The sequence below is a fragment of the Schistocerca gregaria genome, chromosome 1, assembly GCF_023897955.1.
Source record: "Schistocerca gregaria isolate iqSchGreg1 chromosome 1, iqSchGreg1.2, whole genome shotgun sequence".
Taxonomy (NCBI): domain Eukaryota; kingdom Metazoa; phylum Arthropoda; class Insecta; order Orthoptera; family Acrididae; genus Schistocerca; species Schistocerca gregaria.
This window is the reverse complement of record NC_064920.1, coordinates 173,003,471-173,031,167: the sequence shown is the minus strand read 5'-3', so window position 1 is coordinate 173,031,167 and position 27,697 is coordinate 173,003,471.

The window sequence follows — 27,697 nt, the reverse complement described above, 5'->3', positions numbered from 1 at the left end:
AAAAAGCGACGAGTGCTGCTTTAACAAAACGCCGACAGTTAAAAATGAGCAACACAAAAATTCCATAGTAAATATTACAGCTTTTATCAGTCAATAATGGTCCCGTTGTCCTTTACTAATCTGAAGCAGTGATTCTTTCCTTTCCTGGGAGCAGAGTAAAAGGTGTATGCCAGGTTATTCATCTTTAACAGAAAATATTTATCTTTGATAGGAATTTGTGTGGCCTCCGAAAGACTGGCTTCGACGTTGAACGATATTGAGCCGTGGCGCTCAGTGTTTGAGAATGCTTTCCTTGAACAAGGAGATCTTTGATACCACTGTGTGCGTTGCCTGATGGGACCAACTGCGGCGATTGAAAACGTCTGTTTTATTGCACTACTCGTCGGATCCTGTAATTTGTCGCCTTTCCCTCCATGTTGTTGGGTAAGCAATTCATGTTGTGTATGGCAGACCAAATGGTCTTAGTCTATTAACTGATGGAGGAAGGAAACTATCCAGTGCAGTGACCGTATTTGTAAAATTCCTGAGACAAAGGAGAACGGGTTGGCGCCTTGGCTTTGGACTACTGTGCACTAAGTGATGTACTCGTACATAACAGTAGTGGGAAAATTTTTATGTTTAAATGTTCTCTTAAAATAGGTCTCATAATTTGCATACCATTTGACAATCGAATATTTTCCTGCGCTCTGTGCGAGTGCACGAAATTCATTTAATCACGTTTTAATCTCTGTAAATAATTAAAAGGCAGTTATTGAATGTTGGTTTTATGATTTTAGCCACTTTTTGGTCTTGAGAAATGATTGTTTCTCAAATGAAGTGACTAACGGCCTTATTTGTGTTAGTATTCTTGATGTTACAAATTTAATCAGTCATTTTCTTAAAGTCAGTATTTGTTGGCCTTAAATTTCTGAAGGAATTCACAGAGTTGCTAGTAGTTTAAGATGGCAAATATGTAAGGCAAACATATTACTTAACATACCATTGATCTGAATATTTTCTTGGGTTTTATTGAAGCTGTTTATGACACAGGGTGTGTAAGAAAGATTGTACCTTCTTTAAGGAGATCATTATTATTATTATTTGAAGCTGAGTGAGATCTGAAGGAAAATTTTTTTTCTCCTTCTTAAGTTTCCATTGGCGAAAATACATGCAATTGATAAGGTTGTTATATCAAACTAAGCTTGGCAATTGCTATGTAATTTATCTGTTAGAAAATTTTTAACAGTCAATAGTGTTGCTATTGCTCACCCGCCAGGTAAGCCGAGAGCGCTAACTCGCTGCTTCCTGGACTCGGGTAGGCGCGCCGGCCCCGGATCGAATCCGCCTGGCGGATTAACGACGAGAGCTGATGTTCCGGACAGCTGGATGTGGTTTTTAGGCGGTTTTCCACATCCTGCTAGGTGAATACCGGCCCCTTCCCCATGTTCCGCCTCACTTACACGGCCCCCAGTCATCTGAACACTTTCGCACTCTTACATTGATTACACTCGGCGCAAACAGTTGGGGTCCACTAATTCCCTCCCAGGGGGTACGGGGTGGTGGCAGAAGGGCATCCGGCTACCCCTTAACCATTAACATGCCCAATCCGTTTAACGATGGCTGATCCTGCGTAACTGCGGGACAAGGCTCAAGCGATAGAATAAAATAGTGTATATGTTGCTCCTTGGGATTGCCTTCTACACCGCAGCCCACGAGCTGGCCTTTGCCTTCGCCCTTGGTAAAACCCATTTTAGATATTGTTTCTGATAAGAAGAGTCGACATACAGATCAACACTTTATAGAACGAGTATTTATGAACAGATTATAATGACCTCTTTGTCTAGGTCGTGAAGGCCCAAGAGATTTCTACTGGCCACCATATCATCCATTGTCTTGCAGTGTTACGTGAATGCGGTGTGAAAGGGCATTTGGCCAGCACGGCGTTCTCCTGGCCATTTTGCAGACTTTCCAGATGGTGGAGCCGCTCCTACTCGGTCAAGTGGCTCCTCAGTCTGCATCACGAAGCTGAGTGCACACCGTACCAGTCGTCATACCAAGGAAAGATCCTTGGCAGTACCGGGAATCGAACTCACACTCTCTGCGTGGCACCCATCCACGTTGGTGGTGGACTTTATGAATGGAAATATTAGTCATTAGACTAATCCATTACCGAAATTTTAACTAGTGTAATGTAACTGACCCTGGTAAATGCTCTATTTTGTCTACTATCTAAATTGATCATTTGAATTTTTCGAATGAGCATTTCCAGTTTCGTCAGAAAAAAAATTGTATTTAAATTCCTCTTAACAAGTAAATAAATATCTCTCACTATAAACTAGATTTTTCATTCGAAATAAATAAACAAAAAACAACTACAAATTTAACGCAGCAGCTTATTATGTGTGTATCATTTCTACGAACTAATAAAAAAAAAGTATTTAATACAACAGTAATCAATTAAAAACTTCACAATTCGTTCGTACTTTATACAGGCTCACGTGTACGTGCACTGTGCATTAATTGCGCCCACTCTGCCTACACGGCTGTTTCTCGCTGACGTCCCCCGGACATCCGTTGTAATGCAGAATCGAACCAAGTGACGTAGCAATGAAGTACAATGCTTCATTTGCTTAAAGAGACTTAAGGTTTGTCTGCCATTTCCAGGAAATAATAAAAGAGAAAGGAAATTATGGTAACAGTAATAAATTAAAAACTTTACATTTCATTGACAGTGTATAATAGAACATAAATTCGCTGATTTGCTGCCTCTTTCTATATAATACACCTTCATCTGAACGTAGTCCTTGGAATCGCCCAGCTTAATACGAAAAATTGAGTTCTCCATTTTACACCCTTTAGCACTGACTATTCGTAATGCGCAAATACTGGTATGATCCTCAGTTACAACATTACTTTGGAACAGTGTTCCAAAAAATTAGAAACAATACGAGAGAGAGGGTGATTTTTTTAGTAGTCAACCCCTCATTACATTTCGAGAAATGCAGCGAAAGATAGGTTTTCTCTTATATACCTACTTTTGTTTGAAATTGTGATTTTATAATTTTTGAATAGAGTGGAAATTTTCCTCAGAATGCCATTTTATTTGTTTTTTTGGTAGAAATTTTAAAGTTGTACTTCTTGTAAATTTCGTTCAGCTTGTGTACTGATATTTGGAGGTCATCTTCATTCTTTTGAATAATAACATTGTCATCAGCAAACTGAAATGCATTCACCAATTCCTCATTCGTTATCTTCATTCTTTGTTTACTTCATTCCGCTTCCATTTGCGAAGAATGAAGTCAATGTGAATAATAAAAGTTTATGTTGTAATCCATATCCTTAGTTAATAATTATTTCTATTAATCTATTCTTACCTGTGTTTATTACAATGCATGTAGTTTTGAGAAGACTTATCACTACCTCTATTAAGTGATAAGGACACCCAAATTCAGACATAATCTTTCATAGGGTCTCAAGACTCACGCGGTCAAATGCCTTCTCAATGTCTATAAAAGCCATATGGGTTTCTGAACAAAGTCTCTCTGTTTTCCTATGATGCTTTTAATTACAAATACATTGTTGTTTATGAACGACGCGAACAAGTGTCTCACACCTCTTATTTAGGCTGTGCTGGAAGTTTTGATTTTGACACTGATATTGAAAACAAAATACAAAAATTCCAAGATGTATTTGGCACCATTAGCAAAACATTAAGCCGTAAGGTACAAAACAAAACCATCAAGAAATTCAGTAAAATAATGGCGATTACTCTGTTGTTATAGTGAAGCAAAAGCTGGGTCACCGCAAATAAATAAATAAAATAAGATTGAAACAGCTGATATAAGCTTCCTGAGGAAGGCGGAGGGCTGCAGAAGAAGAGATGTGATTATAGACAAACAGAATTAAATATTTTCTGCATGAATGAAAAAATTCAACAATTTCGTGTAGATTATAGACAACACCTCATGAGAATGCCAGTTCACAGAACTTTTCAGAAGATCCTGAACTACTAACCAAGATTACGTTAGATTAGATTAGATTAGATTCAGTTCTCGTATGATAGTTCCAAAAAATAAGATGATTCTCGTGGGTGTGGAACATGTCAGAAATTATAACATAAGAATATAAAACATTTGAATGTAATACTTGCTATCCTGCTTATTTGTCAGATGATTGTCCAAATAGGTGAATACAATGCGGTAAACTGGAACAGCTAATATTTACAGAATTAACACGCTGTTATGCACTATTTATCATATACAAAGTACCTTTCGCAAATGGGAAAAGAGATAATGGAAGACATCGAAACAGGTGGGAATGATTTTGCTTCTGGATTCGGAACAGGCAATAGCCTAATGATTGGGAAGAAGAAGAAGAGGATGATGATCTTAATTCTAAGTATCTTGAAAAGTATAATGCAGAAGTCTGTGGGAAACTTAGAATTTTTCAATGTTTTTTCAGTGACAACGTTTATTACTAGAAGCAGTAGCAATAAAAGACAGAAGTCGGCTGTTTCAAAAAACCTTCTATTCTGAACTTTTTTAATAGTGAAGTTAAACAAGAGATGGGAAACATGGGTATAACCGAAATCCATTTGTTACAGTGATAACAGCCGTCACTGAACCTAATAGTCAGATCTTCTCTCTGCTGACGATTTACCGTATATAGATGATATTCTAATCAACATATCCCGCAGGCATGGAGATACTGCAGTACCTTTTAAGTAGAATAGGGTCAAGATTTTCGTTGGCTAAAACTTCCCACTTTCATCAAAGCATTTTCAAGGTAACACGTCGTGTAAAGAGGTTGAAGCAAGTCCTCTCATTGGCTGCGCAGCAAGTTTAAAACTCTCCGTTCACTGATTCAGGCATCGGCCAGGACTAATGACAGCTGAGCCGTTATTCTCAAGTTCGGCAGCGTGTGTGGAACAATGCACCGAAGTATCGTGTCGTACAAGCAGCACTCCACAGTTACGGCATTCGTCGACGGACAATGCCAAGAGTGAAAGGACAATAGCTACTTTGCAGCATTTGGGGGCCACATCGATCCATCCATTGCTGTGAAAGGTTCACTGCCCCTCCCCCCGCTTATTGATCCTCAATCCAGATACGTGTTCTGCCATCGACTAACTACTTCGCAACGACATCATGTCCACACGGGGTCAAGTTGACGTATCAAATAACGGAAAAGAGCAAGAGCCCACCTCGTATCTGAATCGCTACAGGTCTTGGCAGCAAAGAAGATATCACCTTCTTCTTCCCGTCACTCCGCCACCGTAGCTGAGAGGACAGCCCGCCGCCTTGTCATGCCGGGGGTCCCGGGTTCGATTCCCGGCTGGGCTGGAGATTTTCTCTGCTGACGGAGTGGGTGTTTTTTGTCGTGTGCATCATCACCATTTCATCCTCATCGATGCGCAAGTTGCCGAAGTGGCGTCACCTCAAAATATTTGCACTAGGCGATCAGGTCCACCCGTCAGGAGGCCCTCGCCACACGACATTTCCTTTCTCGTTGGTGATATCTAAACAGTTATCGTCAGCGTACATCTGTGGTTCCCCCTGTGATATACTTAGTGGGTCGAATATTAACAATAAAATTCCCAACTACTTGAAGTAAATATTGTATCACTGTTTCCCTTTCATAAGCCACTAAGGTTTTTGAGATTGTGTGCAACAAAACATTTTCTGAAGTTACACCGCTGGCGGCTTCAATGCTGTCTAAAGTGATGTGTTAGTGTCCTCACCCCAGCCTCCCTCCCCTTCCATGTGCTGTAAGAGTTATATGTGGTGTGAACTCAAGGACATCCTGCAGAAGCCTGTTTATGGAACTAGGTATACTAACTACTGCTTCCCAATACATTTTTCTTTAATGAAATTTGTCATTAAAATGTATCACTTTTTCAAACCAACAGCTCAATTCATGGAATCAGTACTACAATTAAGAATAATCTTCACAAGGATTTAAAGTCACTTAGTCTTGTACAAAAAGATGTTCATTGTTCAGGAACACACATTTTCAGTAAGTTGCCAGCAGCCATAAAAAGCTTAACAACCAATGAAATTCAATTTAAGAGAAGCCTAAAGAATTTATTTGTGTCCAACTCCTACTCCATTGATGAATTTCTCAGTAGAACCAACTGATTTGCGTGTGTTCATATATATATATATATATATATATATATATATATATATATATATATATATATATATATATATATAAGAGCAATATAACTTCTGCACTACTTCAGTGCAGTAATGTGTTCATTGAAAATAAGTGCGTGTGTGTGTAAGTACAATCTAACTTCTGCACCATTTCAGTGCAGAAGTGTGTTCATTGTACATAAGTATTGTAGTAGTTGTATTACACGTTTATTACCTGATGAATAAATAAAAAACTTTTTTATTTTAAATTCAGTGCATTAGGATTTGTAAAATGATTCTTTCATATAGTGTTCATTAAAATATAACGATCATTCCACTTGGGACCTGTGGAATGTTATATTAGCTTATTTGTTTGAGTTGTAAATATTTGTCTGTATTGTTGTTTATCTGACATGTTGTACATCCTGGAAGACCTCCTCACTACGGATCAATTGGAATGAAAGTAAATCTAATCTAATCTAACCAATAGAATCGTCTCGCTTTGTAGTAAGTATCGGGCTAGCATTACAGTACAAATATACTGTTAGTTCTTAGTAGGATGCTCCGGCGCCGGCCGCAAGGTTGGTAACGACTTGTAGTGGCAGGGCATTCAATTCCTCCATCGCTGCAACGTCGTTGGTACATGCTGCCCGTGCTCGATGGGATTTAAGTCGAGGGAAAATGCAGACCAGTCTACATCTACATCTGCATCTACATTTATACACCGCAAGCCACCCAACGGTGTGTGGCGGAGGGCACTTTACGTGCCACCGTCATGACCTCCCTTTCCTGTTCCAGCCGCGTATGGTTCGCGGGAAGAACGACTGGCTGAAAGCCTCCGTGCGCGCTCCAATCTCTCTAATTTTACATTAGTGATCTCCTCGGCAGGTATAAGTAAGGGGAAGCAATATATTCGATACCTCATCCTGAAACGCACCGTCTCGAAACCTGGCGAGCAAGCTACACCGCGATGCAGAGCGGCTCAGTCCGTTTGCCGAGATTCGTCCCGCTCCAGGAATTCCTCCACCTATACTATTCGACGTGGTCGGGCATTGTCCTCCATTATCAACGACGAACATCGAGAAGTGTTACAGTTTCACAGTAACATTGGCCGGTGAGTGTAACGGTCAGTGGGCCTCCGCACCATAACACCTGGAGCATCAAACTGACAGGGTTCGACAGTGTTCCCGGGTACATAATGTGTTCCAGTCTCTCGCCATATGAGGGTTTCTACAGAATCACCACTCACACTGATTCTCTTCTTCTCGGAGAAGAGCACGAGCCCTCACTCCTCGTTCGTCATACCCTTGATACCGCAGAAACCTGTGCCGCCGTTGTGCGGTTGTGAGCGCAATACAACGCAACGTACTGTTCGTCCGACGAAGACACCATCCACATGTGGTTGCAGTACCGTTCAGAAAAGTGTGGATTTGCATGTCATTACGCTCTTTGGCGTAGGTCCCATCATCTCTGTTGCACAATATAGTAGTCATCTGCTGCTGCAGTTCCCCACGGTCGACCACCTCCTGGTCTTCGGGCAAGAGTGCCACGCGGAACGATGCTGTGAGCAATACCAAACGTCTGGGATACACTCCTCACACTTCGTCCTTCGTCCAGGTTTCCATAACTTCTTTCCCGTGTCAAGTCATACAAACGTTGTTTCTGTTGTGGTTGGCAGGAGAGCAAACACAGGGTTACTAAGTAGGCCGAATTGCACGCGTTTTAGCTCACGCAGGCTGGCGTGAGGTCTGGAACATGACAAGGGAATTAGAATTGAGAAAAACGGACGTAGCTGGTGGAATACTTAACTTTAATCCATTTAATGACGAACGTCGCTCTTGACGGTACATGATTTACAATATCAATAGAAACTGATCATGGCGCCTTGCTAGGTCGTAGCAAATAACGTAGCTGAAGGCTATGCTAATTATCGTCTCGGCAAATGAGAGCGTAGAGGTCAGTGAACCATTGCTAGCAAAGTCGGCTGTACAACTGGGGCGAGTGCTAGGAAGTCTCTCTAGACCTGCCGTGTGGCGGCGCTCGGTCTGCAATCACTGATGGTGGCGACACGCGGGACCGACGTATACTACCGGACTGTGGCCGATTTAAAGGCTACCACCTAGCATGTGTGGTGTCTGGCGGTGACACCACAGTTTCACCATAGTGAACCGTAACTGCCCGCTGACTGACCGACATTGTCTTTTGCCTTTCTTTCAACTTCCTCATGCTGCGTGGCCAGCCCCATTTGGCGCAGTAGTCTCGCTGCATTCACCTCAGAAGACGACTAACTTTCTGTGCACGACTGGTAGATATCTAGCAAATTGCTCCCGCCCTTCTCTTCTCTTCCACCGACTAGTTAATAACTTACTTTACCTGTCTTACCCATACGTTTTTCACAATAGTGTGTTTGAGCGCAACAGCTGGCATGGTAGGCATTAACGCCAAGTATAACTTCTGTGCACTGACAAAAATAAATAGTCTTCTCTACGTACTGCACTGCCTCTGCCAATGCCACTGCGAATTTCTAGAATGAAGTTTTTTTCTTCCATAGGCTGATTTATTCGAAATAGGCACTTTATTTCATTTATATTTAGGTAACGCCAATTTTGTTCTGCTAGGCAGTTTCAAGATACATGCTTGTAAAAACAATATCAAAAGTTACAGCAGTTTCAAGAAAAAACAACAACAAAATAATTAATAAACGTACATAAAAATTCACTCTCGCTGTATTGTGCCGGACGTGCTCGGAAGTGGGTGGGCCACATGCCATCCATTTTCTCGTTTTTTTAGATATATATTCAGCTTCCTCTAAGTTAAAAAAAAAAAAAACAGAATATATTACCTACATATTACGCACAGCAATATATTGTATAACGAGCACGAAACGTAAGCTCGTACTGATTACTATTTTTAATTGTAAACTATTCGAAATTTGTTCAGTATGATACTTAATTTCGAGATACGTTAGTTATCGAAAAACATATGCGGAGGGAGCATGAACTGGGAAAAGCACACCAGCAAACTCTTTACCGTCGCAACCCAGGAAGTACTGGAATGGCCTTCAAAAACTAAATATATTAATCTGCATTGGATAAAGCTTAACGTAGGTATTTTGTACAATGAAACAATAGCTGAGTTGACCAAGACAGCTGCTATTTTCGGAGCTTACCTTGACATCCAAGTACTGTTCACTGAGATCATTTATGAAGTAAAAATTTAAGTCAGAACCCAATGGGACGAGAAATGGGAAATATTAAAAATAAATAAAGTATTATGACTGGGTTCAACTACCATACCTTGGATTCCTTATATGTATAATATGCCAGAACATTTCACAGGCGCACTTGCAGTCACTGGGAAGACATTTGTTTCCGTTGTTTAAAATTGAGCGATTCAAGCACTTGCGGTTGTAATAAATCAGATGTTAGAAATATAAATGCTAGTTCCAGTAATATAGGGAATAATTTGTCTCAGAATGGAGAAAGTTTACGGTACCATCCTATATAAATATAAATACAAATCATAGTTCCAGTAATATAGAGAATAATTTGTCTCAGAATAGAGAAATTTTAGGGCACCAGTCGCTACAAGCATTACTTGTCTTCTAATGAGAAGCGGTAAAGATGTTATTTGATGTATGAAAACATTTATTTTAGTTGGCAGTTTTAAAATCCGACCACGCACTTACAGGGAAGATGCAGGCACAGACTACTAAAAACTCATTTTCGTAGATAAATGTTTTTTTTATTACTTCTGTGTTTAGAAAATGGTGAAGAAGTGTTAGCAAGTCACCTTCAGGTAATAGGTATATTTCTTTGTTAGCAAAAATTATCTTTTTTTACTGCTAATGACTACATAGTATAACTGTTGGAGGTAAGTAGTTTACTCACACTGAAAGCAAAATAAAATGAGATATTCTCTTCAATACGTAACTGACACATGAGTATACAAGATAGGAAACAATCAATTTTTCCCCTAACGGTTTCTTTAAAATCGTTTGAGAAAGAGTTTAGTGCAGCCGACTGCCGTTCCCCCAGCACAACGAATCGCCCATTGGCTGCACTGATGCGCGAAACGAGTGTTTTAATCTTTAAAGAGACTGGAGTTTTTATTGTGCGTGCCAAAAAATGCAATTATTAATTTATATCCGCTAGCTGCGAAGGGATCTGCAAATCACTTAATCACGCCGTATACAGACAATTATGAGCTGCCTTTATTTATAGAATTCGATTGTGTGGGCCGTTGCTGAAAAAGGGATGTATTTATTGTAACCGTAAGACTGTTAGTATGTAAATATATTAGGTTGGTGCATAAGTTACTAACGTTTTCGTTTTCCATGTTGGTATTCCGGTACCTGTGCGTTTGTTTATCAACTGTCGTTTTTTTAAATGTATAGTTGAGTTGCTATTTGCGTTTACATACCGTCATTTCGTCATTTGGAAATAACGAGCAGAGGTGTGGACGCTAGAAAATGTAGTGCCAAGATGAGAAATCGTAACATTTCCAACATATTCTGCCGTTTGAGTTCAATAGAGGGATGATAGCAGCGAAGACAACCACAAACATTTGGATCGTGTGTGAGGATAATGACACTGATACGTTCACGGAAAAAATGGATTTATCGTTTTAAGGAGGATCATTTTGACTTAAGTGACTCCACGTTCAGGAAGACCTCAATGTCTGACGAAGATTGTTTAAACGCATTGATCTACAACGATCCACGTGACAGTAGTCGACAACTGACAGATGTGATGAACAGTGATCATTCCATCATCGTGCGATATTTGCGTACAATCTGGGGGGTTAAAAAAATCAGTTATAAGCATACCGAATGCTCTAAGCCAAAAGAACAGAAATCAACCGATGGCGATATGTTCATCTTTGCAGTCTCCTCATCAACTGGCTCAGGAACCATTCCTATCATGTATCGCTGCTGACGAGAAATGGGGTATTTATGCTTTCATAAGGAAAAGAAACAAACCAACAAGTCCCTCTACAAAGGCCTGTGCGCAACCACATAAGAAAAATTTAGGCATCCGGTGTGGTGTACTACGAATTGCTTGTCCGAGATGTAACCAACACTGCTGACGTTTATTATCAACAACTGAGACGTCTGGCAGACGCAATCCAAGAACAACTCCACGATAACACCCAACTGCATTCTGCTTGAGTGCCAAAAAATTTTATACAGAAGTTGAGTTGGGAAGTCATTTCACACCAACCTTGTTCACCTATCCTTACTCCCTCAGATTTTCAACTTTTCCGCTCTCTTTTGAACACCCTTCAAGGAACTTCGTTTTCGGTTGAAAATGCGCTCAGTAGATGGCTAGGGGCGTTCTTCGCCCCAAAATTAAGTGCTTTTTCAGTCGTAGAATCGAAAAGTTACCCCAGCGTTGTCACACAGTTATAAATAGTGAAGGAGAATATATTGTTATGACTAAAGTCTCTGTTATGTATATCTGTTGTGTTCATTAAATTTACGAAAAAACTCTACTAACTTATGTAAGTCAGTTTCAGATCCATCCGCTCGATATTAGCTATCATTCTGAAACGCGTATAAAATTTTATATAGTTAAATTTTGAAATCAAATCTTTAGAACCGAAGTTAAGAATTGAAAGTCCATTGGACTTCTGTTTGCTGCAGCTATTCTCATGTCTCTGCCTCTGTAATGTTATCTTCTTGTACCACACAAGACTGCCTGAGCAGCGTACAATTCCAGAGCCCGCTGAATTTCTTTAGCATTTTTTCATCCGACCCGTCGTTTTGATATGGGGGAGGTAAACGCACGAGTGAGAATCAAACGAGACTCAGCACCGCAGTCTGAAACACACATTCGCGAGAACCTGTGGTGTGAAAGTCGTTCCCGTTTGACAGTTGGAGCAACACCAGCACTCCAGGCGATGAGAGTGACATGGGTCGTCAGAATAATGTGTGTTTTACTTATTTTTCTACATAATTCACGGAATTATTGTTATATTTTTGCGTTGCATACATTAATAAAATTACCAATGGACACGAATGTGTAGATGTAGATGTAGAATTACCGTTAATGTAATACAGCACAGTCTCACTCATTGAGTGAAGTAAGCTGTAACTTATTCGTGAAGAAATACTTTGGAATACGTGCATCATTGCAGCTCTTTCCGCTGACTATAAGAAGATGTAAATAAATGTTTCATGCATGAGAACCATATCTTTCTGTTATTGTCTGTTCTTATTATGACAAACATGTTCCTTGAACGGTAAAACAAATTTTACGGAATCTACTGATTCGCCCATTCTTACGCTTCACTCGATTTTCTAATACACGAAATTTTTTAATGTTTTTGCATCAAAACCGAATATGTTGCATATTCTTGATATTGGTGGCTCTGATGTAGGAGCAATTGTGGAGTTGGTTTTTGCTCTGTTGAGAAAATCGCTTTTGACGTGTTATTATGAAGTCTGTGCAGTTTTTCCTTCAGATACAGGCGTGGTGGCTTATTTGGTAAGTTACATAATGTCGATATTACATTCCATATAGGTTTCCTACGACCCACATTCACTGATTTGGCAATAAGTGTAGCGAAGAAACTTCGAGTAGCTGGTTAGATATACCATGTCTTTCTGCAAAAGGTCAGGCCTTCTAGTGTTTACTGGCAGTTTTTTTCTTACTAAAGATGTACGACATTCTTCAGTACTGTAGTCTATCCTTTCATACTTCCCATTATCCTTAGAAAACTAATGAATGACATACGAGGGCCATTCGGAAAGTAAGGAACGATAGGTCGCGAAATGGAAAACGCAATGGAAATCAAAACTGTTTTATTTGTAACATTTATCTACAACTTCCAGCTAGTTATCTCCATAGACGCCGATCCGACTTAGACGTTTGTCGTAGCGTTGTACCAACTTTCCAATGCTCCCCATTATAGAAGGCAGCCGCCAGTGTTTTCCGACAATTCTCTACGCTGCGCTACAGCTTATTGGCTGTGCCCAAATGTTGTTCTTGTAGCCAGCGGTTCAGATGAGCAGAGATGAAACTCAGAGGGAGACAATTACGGGCTGTATTGTGGGTAATCAAACATTACCAATTAAAAACGATGCAGGAGCATCTTCATTTCCCCTGCAGAATGCGGCTGAGAATTGTCCTGAAGAAGAAACCGCACGACAATTATGTAATGTTGGTTGTATATCTTCAGGCGAAATTTCTCGCCAGGCCCTCGTACTTGGCGGGAGACACTATTGTTCTAGGTATCTTTGCGTGCTCCCTGTGTGCTCAGAACTAAAATGAACGACGTAATGCGATCGACTAGCATACTATACTGCCCAACACCCCTTTGCAAAACTTCATCGGATTTTCACTGAGGGTTTCATTTTGCGACCGATCGTTCCTTACTTTCCGAATAACCTTCGTATATAGTATTATTTTTAGTTATTGTCGATTTTTAGGCAACTACATACGATCCCTATTGTAAGACTGTTAAAAATCAATACAAACAATAGAATTCGCACTCGTCTGATGACGAATTCAGATGTGTCACTTGTTGGCGCTTGGCGCCCTGTTATAGCAGTGGGTAACAAAATCGAGACGAAGTGTCACAGCTGTTATGTTAGACCGCATCAGCAGTCTTGCTTGTATGTAGCGTCGTAGAATTTACAAATTTCGTTTACTAAGGTCGTAGTCCACAGAAGCTTGGGTACCGCTAATGCTGTCACGTCTCGTGAGAACAAACGTTTACTTGCTCCGCAGCTGTAGTTCTTTGACGTCAAACGAAAGGTGTGAAGATTGCTAGAAAATGCGTGGGCCGCCTAGCCGCACCTCTGTAGTACTTACCGGGGGTGGAGGGGGCGGCGCTGCGCGACCTCCTGGAGGTGGTGGCGGCTCTGCCCGGAGCGGGGGCGGCGCCGGAGCCGGCGAGAGCCGCCGTCACCGTCAGACCGTTGAGCGCCAGCGTGCACGACGCCGCGCTGCTGGTCACCGTCATCTCACACGGAACTAGATACCAAACGTGAGGACTCCTCTTCAACCCCCCGCGCCGTTAAGGGCCAATTTCCTCTGCAAGAAACTAGACACTTCAGACCCTCCAAATCCGACGCGGTACCCTATGAACAGCGCCGTTCACGGAGAGCCCAGAGTATAGTGCCGACAGCAGTCGCAGTCACACAGCGGCGCTTGCGTGAAATTGAATAATTTAGAATTCCTCTCTGCCTGACTTACGCTGCCGACAAACTCACTTCGTCTCGAACGAACTATAAGTTTTAACAACACAACACTGGCGATTTACGTGTTACAAAATTATCTGAGCACGTTACGGTAAACTCGACACTTCTGATCTGCACTCCACTCCCTTAATTTGCCTACAGAGACTATTTTCGGTGAATAAGACAAGAGTATAACATTTTTTTTAATAGAACACATAGAATTTGCACCTCTACGTTCACCTTTGCTCACTCTGGAACACGGACCCAGTAGCCTTAGAAACTATCTTAGAAGAAGTCACTGCAGATATACTCCCTCCTAATAATTCCTGTTGTTGCCGATTTCTTGAATTAAATGTACCTCCTTGCAACTCGTAGGTGTGTCAAGTTTGCTGAAACATTTTATGAACAGGCGAACATTTGATTGTGTTAATACGAACAAAAACAACCTGAATAGCGTAAGAGCTGCAATATCAGTCAAATAAAGGCAGTCATATTCAAGTTTCGATCAGCAGCTGAAGGTGGAAAGTGCAATGTTTACTGACACTCAACCAACAGTTTACGCATCACATAGCACATACAATAATAAACGCATCTCGTCTGTAGTAAATGCTTCTTGGGCCATTAAAGCCACTGCCTTTTATGTGATCATAATTTACTTTTCAGGACAGATGCTAGTGAAGTTTGCTAATTCAATTTACAATCGTGTGCATAGCAACAACGCAAGACACGGAAGCCCATGAACTCTATTGCATGGACACAATTATTACTTCGCATTTACGAATCACTGTCCTGTAACCGTGATAAGCACAACCTAATCATGCTTGAAATCTCACCTCTTGTCTGAAGGGTTTCTAATTTGTTGGTATTACTAAATTTCGTGTCTTTTGTATGAATTGATATTAAAATGGGTCACCGTAGATAATTATCGTGTATCTAATAATCAAGCGCACTTCACATCTGTCCTCTAAGTGTGCGATGCAACAGTCTTTCCTGTTGGAGGTACGTTAGTGATGTCCGCTAATAGCAAGGTTTCATGCCAGCTATTCCTGTGCACATCTTATCCTTCATAGCCCTGGAGCGCTGGTTGAAATCAGTCTTTGTTGAATTAGATGTGATTTCAATTAGTCACTAGCAAGTGTTCTCATGGTGACAAACTATGGAACACAACACACAGTTCGTCCCTACTGTTCTCTCGGCACGGAAGACAGAACATCTGCTTTACCGGGATATGAAGTCGTCTTCAGAGCGAGCTGTGGACGCCACGGAAGACAGTCTGTGACGCGAGCGCGACGCGGACGCACTGCTCTCCGCCTGCGAGCAGAGGACACGCGACACGTGGTCGGCGGCGGACGGCGGACGCCGGCACGCGGGGTGTGTTGCGTCGCGACGGCAGCCGGCGCTGCACTGCCGGCCGGGGGCCCCTCCGCCCCCGCCGCCGCCGCCGACGCCCCCCACCACCGCCGCCGGCGCAGCGCCGCAACACGTGGCAGGTCGGCGCGTCCCCTCATACAAGTTACTAATGAGGCGGTAATGAACCGCAGCGCCGGACAAACATAGATTCCTGCACCTCCGAGTGTCTGCGGAGCCACGGCGCCAACGTCGCGCGTCGTTCAATAGCTGCGAGTTTCTTTTCTGCACGTTCGTATATCAAATGTGTGTAGTATATTCAGTGCCTTTTTTGTTATTGTTTCATTCCCCTCGCCCCAAACGGGAGTGGCGTGTTCTGTCAGCGGATGCAAGTCGCCGCTCTTCAGCTATGTGAGAGTAAAACGTTTAAAAAATAATATAAAATTGGACGCGGCAGTTGACAAAATGAATGTTTGACATAATAAAAACACATACATTCAATTGCACAATTTGAAATATAAAAGGCGGATTTGTTCATTAATTAAAAGACTGACACAGGTGAAATGGCAAATGAATGTTTCACAAAAGATAAAAGACAGAGAGTCAGTTTCGTAAGTAAAAAAAGTAAAAACACGGTGTGCTGATTGATTAAAGTAGATTCGTAGAAGAGAGAAGTGATGAGTGAGCCTAGACTGTCAGGAAGAGGCGGATCATTGGAAAGTAGCAGTTGGGATAGCGCGAAAGAGGGTGTGTGTGTGTGTGTGTGTGTGTGTGTGTGTGTGTGTGTGCGTGTGTGTGTGTGTGTGTGTGTGTGTGCGCGCGGATGTTCAGAGGAGTAATTCGTGAGAGTGAAGAGGGATGCCGTTCCAGAGCAAGGCTTTTGACTGTGGGAGTACAGGAGAGGAGAGGAAGTGAGCCCTGACCGGGAGCGGTTCAAAATGGCTCTGAGCACTATGGGACTTAACTTCTGAGGTCATCAGTCTCCTAGAACTTAGAACCACTGAAACCTAACTAACCTAAGGACATCACACACATCCATGCCCGAGGCAGGATTCGAACCTGCGACCCGGTCGCGCTTTTCCAGACTGTAGCGCCTAGAACCGCTCGGACCGGGAGCGGTCCCGTGGGCTCTTTACATCTGGTAGGATGGGTGTATCACAGGGCGGATTTCATCATCAAATAAGGAAACGCGAGTAAAGTTTCGTTGAGAGAGTATGTGGAGACTGTGCAGGTGTCGAGTTAAGGGAATTTTTTCGTACGTCCATCCATCTGATTAAAAATTTGCAGGACGTTGACCGTTCCCTTATGTAATAAAATGAAACACCTGTGTCCGTTCTTTCGATGTTATTTATTATAGAACAACCAGGTGGTATAATGATACACAAAAACTGGTGGCTATATAATAAATTACATCGAAAGGACGGCTACAGAGTGATAGAGGCGCGGCATTGTACCAGGAGCAGTGAGCAGAGAGGAAACTAGGGGCGGGGGGGGGGGGGGGGGGTGGGTGGGTAGTAATGTCGAGTTTACAGTTAACGTAGGATATCCGGAGGTGCTCAGTGTGAAAGAGAAGGGAGGGGAATTTTATAAATTGATGGGGATGCAGTTGGAGGAGGGTAAGCGGGTTCGAAGGCTAGGTGGACTGTATGGCGTTCGAGGAACGTTAGAGCGTGATAAAAGGAGAAGGGTTGAATCACCGTTTTATATGTGTGGAGGATTGCGGAAGTATGCAGACCCCATGTTTTGCGCATGTTTTAGTAGTTTTATTATACTGTGGACCTGTTGAATGGTTAGTAGATGGGGCTTCATTGTTAGTCGGCGATGAAGTGTTAGTCCGAGGTTTTTTAGTGTATGAGTTAGGTGCATATAACGGTAGTAAATAGCAAGGTAAAATTCGTGGTCACGGGAGCTACTGGTAGTTCGACCTGCGTTTTGGTAGGGTTGGTTTTGAGGAGCCAGTGGTTGCTCCAGGAGTGAACTGATTGTGATGGAGCTGGAATTATGATTGGGATATCTGCAGGGTAGGCTAGAGGGCGAGGAAGGCGATGTCATCGGCATGCTGTCCGAAAGAACAAACACCCGTCTTTCATGTAATTGACTCACCTCAATGGGCAATGAATCCACACCTTCAGAGCAGAAGCACATTTGCGTTCGACCTCCAGCGAGCTCTAAGATTAGCGAGCATTTTGGGCATGGAGAGCGCATGGGTGTCTCTACGTGTGCGTGTGAGTCAGCTGGGGAGCGAAGTGAGATAGTATGCGACAATCTGCGATAAACACTGCGTCTGAGAGGCGTTGAAGCAATTGCGTAGTAAGCAGGAGATGCTGGGTTCGTGTCTCGTCCGGCACATATTTTCACTCATGGACACTGATTCATCACAAAATTCCGATTCAGCTGATATCATTGCTTCCTTTCCTTTCATTTACTTTCTCCCCCTTCCACCTTCAATTACATAGTAGTGATACATCATGACTAGTCGTGCTGTAAAAAAGAACATAATTGCTGAAAAGATAGAGACCTGTTGCGCCGGAAGAATGTTTTGTTCTTAGATTTACTTCCTGAGGTGGCCGCGTTGATACTACCACACAAAATAATTATCGCTCCAACGACCCGAAATAACAATCCACAGTCACAGAAATACCATGTTTGTTTGTCACTGAACACCAGCCTAACACTTGATACATTCCAGCATAATAGTCCCTATAAGATAATATTCTTTTTTACTGAAGTGCAACAGATTGTAACTTTGCTACATGGTTCCGTCTAACACAACTCTCGCATTAGTGTCTTTTTAGCGAGTAGATGTCGTCTTCGGCGGTGATTGCAGAGTGGACAGGCCAGCGCCACACTCTGACGTAAGCGTGCTTCAGCGGTGGCTTATGGAACTCTTGAGGTCATGTCTACGTCGATTTCACTCATTCGTCATTGCATCTAGCAGCGACTGTGTTTAGTTGTGGTTCTGTCGCTAGGTACCAACCTTGCCTTGGGACCTCATTCTTCGACTGATACCACGAAATTACCCCCAATTCTTTAAATTTCAATCTTTTCCGTAAAAAAAAGCTTCAAACGTCTGATTGCAAACGAATTAATGTGTTAAATGTAGCTCCAAGTGCTTTGACAATCAAACAGTGGTGAGTGCTGTCTGGCTACTCTCCCCTCCATTGTAACAGAAGTTAGTTTCTCACGAACAACGGTGTTATCACTTATATTTGGTAAAATGCTGTTACATTTCAGGTACATTCAACTTGACGTATGGATACTGTCAGCAAAATGTGTTATTAGTAAACAAGTAATAAATTATAACGCCATGAGCAAAGCCGAATTTTTACGACACTAACAGCGAAAATATAGAAACCGATGAACTTTTTCCTTTTCTTCCAATTCTGAGACATCGGCAAGAAAAAGTTCTTAAAAGGTTTAAAACTATGAGCAAAGATTGTTGGAAATTGCTAAGTGGTCTTATTGTTACTGGCTGAAGTAGTCTGGGTAATTTGCACAGCAGTTGCACTGCCAAAAGACACATACATAGTTTCTAACTGTAATATGTCTGTCTTACCATGTTAAGCCTTTTATATAAGATTATAACTTTTCATGCGTAGACAACGAAGGCAATTTAAATCTTTTAATTAGATCAGTAACCATATGAAATGCTAAAAATCCAACTTTCCTTACCAGTCCCTAATTATGTAAAGCCTATATTAATTTCGCAAATTCTGAAAAAGATCCCCAGTGTTTTAGACAAGTAGTTAAAAATCTAATTTCTGATCACGTTAAAAATCTATACGCTAAAAAGTATGTTCCCAATGAAGAGGCATATTACCTGTATTTAGAGCTCACCAAATATTTCCGTATTACTCGAAAAGTCCACGGGTTTACTGCGGGTTCATAGTGTCCAACGGGCAACTGGGGACCAGGGCGGACGTAGCAAGCACATCGACGCTACAACGGATTCCGATGCCCACGTTTTCGCGACCGTCGGCGCGCGGGCGCGGACGGCAAAGAGAGCGGCACGTGGGGGAAGGGGATTTAAATCGGCCGCCCGCCCTCAGCAGCTCAGTTCGTCAGTGCACCTGACGATGGTGCCATGTCTGATCGCCGAAATATTGTGCCCATTGAACACTATGAACCGGCAGTATACCCATGGACTGTTCGAGCAACAAATACGCCGGGAGAAACTGAAGAATCACATCTTCCATATTAATATATTAATTATAATTTTAATTTTTGACCCTTTCTGGATACAGATTAACGAACATTTATAAATTTGTGTACAAGGTATAATGCGTGAGCACAAAATGAAACCTAGTAAACCTTTTTTTCTGTTTCCTGCTGAAAAATGTTCTTAAAGTACTTTTAAGAAAAACAGCCATGTACTTTATAAAATAATTTTAAATGAGACTAACATTATTTTTATACAGAATGAAACTATCTTACTCGAAAAAGGCCTAAAGTACAGTGTCATGCCCAACTTGGCAGACAAATATGTAAAATATGCTAATCGACCTAAAAACTGGTCTTGGTTGTATAAAAATGGGTAATTCATGTCAAACTACAATTGCCTTTGACGTAGTAAACATTCTTAGTAAAAACATGGCCTGTTTTCAAAATGTTACGCATAACGACAGGAAATTGGTTAAATCTGTCAACAATAAACTTAAACCAGCTGGTACCTTAGTAACTAAGTCTGAAAAAAGTTGCTCTTTAATTGTTGCCTACAATTCTGAATATATTTCTAAAACATTAGCTTTTTTTGATGACAATAATATTTCGAAACTACATGAGAATTCGATTCCGGAATTACAAAAAGAAGTCAGGTCAACTATCGTGAGGTAAAATTTTTATTCAAACCTTTCCATAAGCAAATGCTTATCAGCATGAACCTTCGGCCCCCAAATCTTCGTTCTCAATTAAAAATTCACAAACATAACCATCCAATACTCCGATTTATAATAGTAGGAATAGCGCGTACCATGATTTAGCCAAATTTATTCATGAAACTCTGAAAAAATCGTTGGTTTTAGAGAACTGTTATTCCATACCCAATAGTCACGCCTTAGGCCATAAAACAAAAGATTTTGAATGCAGCTCAGATACCAAGTTGTTTTCACTAGGCATAAAAAAATCTTTATATAAACGTTGCCGTACAAGAAACACAGTGATGGAAAAAAATTAGACTCACTTCAAAGAATAACTTTCAGACCAACAAATCACTGACTTTATGAATTTAATTACAGTCCTAGTCAAATACGACTATTTTGAATTTGATGAGCAATTGTATCAGCAACCCAATAGTCTCGTTGTGGGAAATCCGTTGGCTGGTATCCTTGCTGATATCTTCGTTAATTCTCTAGAAGAAAAGTTCTTCAACTGTTTCTCAGCTACAGCGCTAGCCATTCTCTACTATTTCGGATATGTCGATGATATTCTATTCACCTACAAAGGACCTGTTGACGGCATTGACCGTATTTTCAATCTCCTCAATGAACTTCACGAGAAAATATCCTTCACCAGCGAAAACGAAAACGAGCCCCATCAATTGAATTTTCTTGATTTGATGTTTGCAGTAGAAGAAAATAAAATCTGATTTAATTTTTTTCGTAAAGAAACATATACCGATCAGATCGTACCTGCGTCTTCTATACACCCACAGTCTCATAAGAACGCTTTCTGTCACTCTGCTATTCACATAGTTACTTCTGTTCCACTCTCGAAAGAAACATTCGAGGAAGAAGTTTATATAATCAAAACGATTGCAGTTAATAAGGAATACGATCCTGCCATAGTAGATAAGGTCCTTAAAAAGGAAACTGTTAAAAGTGTTACTGTACTAGGCACCTCTGTCATTGAGTCCAGCCTAAAGAAGTTTTTTTCTGTTTCTCTCTTGGGGCCCATCTCGTATCAGATCCAACCCCTTCTTCGTAATAAATACAACTGTAATGTCGCCTTTTTAACCAATAATAGTTTGAAAAAATGTATTCATAATTTAAAATCGACCCGTTTCCCTTTGGAAAAATCTGGTGTCCATAAGATTCTTTGCCGCACCTCCTCATTTTACTACATAGGACAAACAGGACGTGCCTTGACAGTCAGATACAAAGAACATCTTTTAAGAAAAAATGGTACTAACATCCAAAATTTATCTTTTGCTGACCAACTTCTAATTACAGGTCACGCGCCTGAAGCTGTTAGGGATATCAACATTTTGCACACTTAGAAGAAAGGGCGTAGATTAGATTTTCTCGAAAAATTTGAAATTTTTAAACATCTTTCTAGAGATGATGGCCTCATTCTTAATGAGAAGCTACAGTTACGTTATAAAAGCTTCTTCTACGGTATAAAGCCGTTACTTTATATTTGATTTAATGTTCCCTCATGCAGTTACCGAAATATTTCATCTAAATCGATTCATAACTGTTTGTTCATTAAATGGTTTATATTAAATAAATGTCATGTTATACCGTTTTTTTCTATTCGCTGAGTTATTCAGCTCCCTTTGTAATACTGTAATGGCGTTTTGCAGCCTTTAAAGTTTAAACTGTATCTCTAAGCTCTTATGTGGACCAATTGTTATCATGTCGGTTGCTGTCAAATAAAATATTGCCTGTTACTTCATGTATTACACATTTCACCTGTCTATATTTGGAATGTTAAGTAGCCGGTTTGTATTTGCGGCTACTATATGGCACTTTGGTACAACGTTCACCTGCCCGCAATTGCTAATGCGGGCGCCTCAGTCTGATGCTACCTCACCACGACATGTGGTGCAGCTCTTAGTGGGCACCCTCTATTTTAATATTTTGTGACTATTTGTCATCGCTTCATATTTATTTTGTACGTGACATGGCAATTTTAAATGTTTTATTTCTGATGTAGGCATGTTAGAAGTGGCTCAAACTTAGGTCAAAAGATTTGATTTTCGCCACCAAGGGCTGCAGGTGTTTTAATTTTACCTTGTAACGCTCGCTGAAAACGCAGTCATGTTCAAAGCTTTAAAAAAAACCTGAATAACTACCTGTTGCAGTGTGAACCACTGAGCCACGCGTAGAGAGAAAGTGACGTTATGGAAGGTAGCGACAGGGATGTGAAGACATGCATAGTCCATGAACCAAACATCCCGATTGTGGCAGCTCACAGATTCTCAACTGCAGAACTGTACGCCCTCAGGAGCATGGTATGGCTAATGGCTTCGCGACCCCGGGGTTTCTGAGCTGGGGACTGCTAAGCGCCGCCACTCCCCTGTCACCGTAAGCTCTGGGAGCGCTTCAGCGACCACAGTGCGGTGCAGCGGCAGAACGTTGCCTGTCTCAGGGAACGAGCTGGACCGCTCGGATAGCGAAGGCGGGATAAACCTCTACAAGAAACCCCTCAGTCTCACGGTGTGTTGCGCCCCAATGGGATGCATGGCTGTTGAGATGGAACAGTCATTAGTGGGCAACCTCTCTGGATCCTGCCGGACATCAGTTGTATAAGGCTTACTCAGGCACGCAGGGCTCTGTCTGAGAGGACATTTATTACCTAACTGCTCGTAGGACTGAAATGGATCCTCATAAATCTTATTTTCCTCCGCTCAGCGCAAAGGGTAGGCCGCTGGAAGGCACTAACGACCCAACTAATAAGAGGGCTCCGGTACCCAGCCCTCCGGACGCGAGAGTAAGGCAGCACGCAGCAGTAAAGAGTAGCAGGCTAGTAATCATAAATGCGTTTTTAGTAATAAAAAGGAAAGAAGGAAGTTTCGAGAAGGTCTTGCCTTTTTACATCCAGAAGAGAAGGTACTGCTGGAACTTTAAAATGTGTTGTGAAATGGGACGCTGTTGGTTGAAACATTCAGTTCCCAACAAGTTGTTGACCTATGTACCTGTGAGTGCCTGGACGAATATGCCATCGATACAGAGCTCCAAAGCACTTTAAACTTCAGCAAACGTGTCGTATCATGTAGGGACCTCGCTGATCTACCAATCGAAGAACTGAAGAGTGAGTGGGCTACAGAGGGAATTGTGGATGTTCAGAATGCTATGAAAAGGGTGGATGGAAATCTGGTGAAATCTGATTCCTTCATTCTTACCTTCAACACCCCCAAACTCCCAGAGCACGTCAAGGCAGACATTTGTCGCCTGAACATACTGTGATATGTCTGAAACCCAATGCACTGTTTTAAAGTCAGCATTTTGGGCATACAACCCTAGGGTGTAAAGGAGAAGCTACCTGTGGCAAGTGCGATAAGTCTGCTCCTGAAGGAGTTGGTTGCTCGTCTCCAGCCGAATCTATCAATTGCTCTGGACACCATCCAGTTTGGATTATGGACTGCAGAATATTTCTAGAGGAACGCAAACTACAGGAAACAAAAACAACCAAGCGTATCTCTTATGGCAAGGCCAAGTTTTTGCAGCCTAACACGTTTGCTACATCTCTTGCACTCATGTTTCACAAGCTTACTCTGAAATCCGACGCCTCTATGCAAAAGGAGTTGGTGGAGGTCGGCGGTAACACCTGCACAGGTCACTGCAGTTGTAGGGCAGCAAGTGTTCTAACACTTGTAGTCCCCCCATCCCCTACAACAGCAGACAAAGGTGCAGTGGTCAACATGATAGTGCTCCAGGCACCTCCTACGTCTGAGGCTGTTCATAAGACTAGCACGGCCATTACCACTCCTACTCTAGCTTCAGCAAGGCCCACAAAACCGCGGAAAGGTGATGTAAAGTAGCAACAGAAGGTAAAATCAAGTGGTAAATTCGTCCAACCATGTCCACATGATTTGACTCTTCCACAGAGCTGATGGAGTTTAAGGTATGTATGGGGCAATCATCTCGCCCCACGACTGAACTTCCACCTGCAGCAGTCACCCCACTCCAACGAAGAGAGAGGACGAACGTGCTACCCTCATGATAGATGGTTCCCATAGCTCAGTGTAGTTTGCAGGGGTTCAGGACGCCTGTGAGGGAACTTCGTCTACCATCTCACTGTAGACCACCGTGTCTGTGTCTTCAGGAGACTAATTTCATACATCATATACTCCTGAGCTTCGGGGCTATGTGTTCCACAAAATGGACGATCTGGATGGAGAGAGAGCTAGAGGAGGAGTCGGTATTTTCGTCAGTACCGATTGCCACTCCTCGTCTCTCTCTCTTACGACTTTACAAGCAGTTGCCATATCCGAGCACTTGCGTCATCCATTGACAATATGTTGCCTTTACCCGCTGCCACATTATGTGATCGGCAAAGAGGCTCCAACCACCTTCTTACACAGCTCCCCCACCCTTTAATCCTCTGTGGTGATTTTAATGCTCACAATGTGCTTTGGGGCTCTGCAGCTACCTGTCCCCGGGGGAGAGCAGTTGAGAGGCTTCTCGTGTCATCGTGTACGTGTTTGCCAAATATGGAACAGAGCACACACCTATCTACTGCAGCTGGGTCGATCTCTGCCATTGGTCTCTTGCTTTGCTCTCCAGCCCTTGATCACATGGCTCAATAGGAAGTGGTCGCTGACTTGCACAGCAATGATCACTTTCCAGTCTAGGTCCACTTGCCAGATGGGGTGGAACCCGAAAGGAAACCGCCGAGATGGGTGCTCTGTAGAGCAGAATGGACGCTTTACAGGCAGCTCGCCCAGTTTGAACATTGTGCCGATCTCTAGGAATTGATGGATCATATTATCAAAATGCTTCGCCACACTGCTGCAGCATCAATTCCACAGCCCACGGGACAACAGAAGAGACAACGTGGCCCTTGGTGGAGTGACGAATGTATCTCTGCAAATCAGGACTAGGCGTTCAGCTCTGCGTTGGTCCGGCCAGGTGCGGAGAATCTTGCAGCCTTTCGGGTGGCGAGGGCAAAGTGTCGCCGGATAATTCGAGAAAGCAAGAAGAGGTCGTGGCAACAGTTCCTGAACACCATTAACCGTTCCACAAAGAGTTCTGTTGTATGGGAGACCATCAGAAGAATTTCTGGGAGAGGCGGGAGGTGACCCATGGCTGTTGTAATGGGCAACAGCACTCTCCAAACCAATCTGCGAGACATTGCCCAGACGATGGCGGCCTATTTTGTCCCGGCTACTGCAAACGCCAGTCACGATCCAGGTTTCCAACGCTATTGATCGGTTGCTGAAAGGAGCGACTTCTGATGAAGATTACAACTGCCCATTCTCCATGTGGCAGCGGGATTCTTCATTGTCTGCGTCTCGTGACACATCCCCTGGTCACGACAGAATGAATTAAAGTATGCTGCGGCACCAGACCAACCGGCACAAAGATAACCTCCTTGAACTTTTTAATGCCATTTTGGCGTCTGGTCACTTTCCCAACTCGTGGCGTGAGGCCATTCTGATTCTTTTTTAAAAACCTGGTAAATTCCTACGTGCCCGAGTAGTTATCATAGTGTTGCCCTCACTAGCTTCATGGGAAAGACCTTGGAGCGGATGGTCAACTGCCGCCTTGTCTGGATCTAAGAATCCAGGCAAATCTTTAGTCATTTTCATCGTGGGTTCAGGAGGCGGCTATACAACAGGCTTTCCTGCACCAGCATCAAATTTTAGGTATATTTTTTGACATCGGCAAGATGCTACTTGGAGGCATCTTATTCTCGAGCATCACCAGTAATGGAGTTTTTGTTGTTGTTTTCTCATTTTTATTCGGTCCCCTCTATCGCCACGGTATTTTCGAAACCTAGTTGGTCACGTCCTGTCTGATCGCTTCGAGCAGGAGAGCGGTGTCTCTCAAGGTAGTGCTTTAAGTGTGACTGTCTTTGCCATAGCTATTAATAGCGCACAGTCCTGTCCAGTGTCCTTTTTTGTGGATGACTTCTCTGTGTTTTGCTTTTCTTCCAGCCTTGCAACGGCAACACGTACTTTACAAAATCAGACATAATGTCTGATGGGATAGCAGCAATCAGTGATTGTATAATGTTATTTATAATCCGTCTTGATTGGAAATTTTTTTATTCATATGACCGGTTTCGGTTCATTTAGAACCATCTTCAGATCTGATATTTCAGTTACAGGAGTAACCCGTCCAAATCCAGCAACTTTCACATGTGATGATATTTCAGTTACAGGAGTAACCCGTCCAAATCCAGCAACTTTCACATTTCGCGTCACATGTGAAAGTTGCTGGATTTGAACGGGTTACTCCTGTAACTGAAATATCAGATCTGAAGATGGTTCTGAATGAAACGAAACCGGTCATATGAATAAAAAAAATTTGTAATCAAGACGGATTATAAGTAACTTTACGGCAACACGTCAGTTGCAAATTACTCTTCGACGTTAGGATGAATGGATACAGAAGAGTGGTTTTAAGTATTCAAGAGAAAAGTTGTGTGTTCTTTTTAACCGTTCTCGTTCCATTTTGAACTTCCCCGAGTTGAGGATGAAGAACACTATTCTTAATTTTACAGACACATTGAGGTTTCAGGGTGTCATATTACAAACAAACGTGCATGATTGACACATGTTAAGGACCTGAAGAAACGGTCGCTTAAGGCTCTCAGTATTTTAAAATGTCTACATGGGGAGCAGACAGGACTTGTCTGCTCCGGGTTTACAGAGCATCTGTGCGGTCTCTGCTCATTTATGATGTATGGGTATGCAAGACATTCTTATTTGAAAAAGTTGGACATGTTGCACCGTGAAGGGATTCAGAACAAGCCACACACCAAGCCTTTGTGCAGAGGCTTCACATGAGGCGACGGCTACTTACATTTGCCAGATATATAAAACACTGTCCACACCATACACAACTGCATACTATACCTTAGTTTAGCTTCAAGTGACGAAAGTGGTTCTAATGGTTGTAAGCACTATGGGACTTAACATCTGAGGTCATCAGTCCCCTAGACTAAGAACTACTTAAACCTAACTAACCTAAGCACATCACACACATCTATGCTCGAGGCACGATTCGAACCTGCGACCGTAGCAGCAGTGCGGTTCCACACTGAAACGCCTAGAACCGCTCGGTCACCCCGGCCGGCTTCAACTGACACTGCTTTCTCTTAACCGGCAACAAGCAACGTGGCACTTTGGGATTCGTGCATAGGATTGCCCTTTAGAAATTCG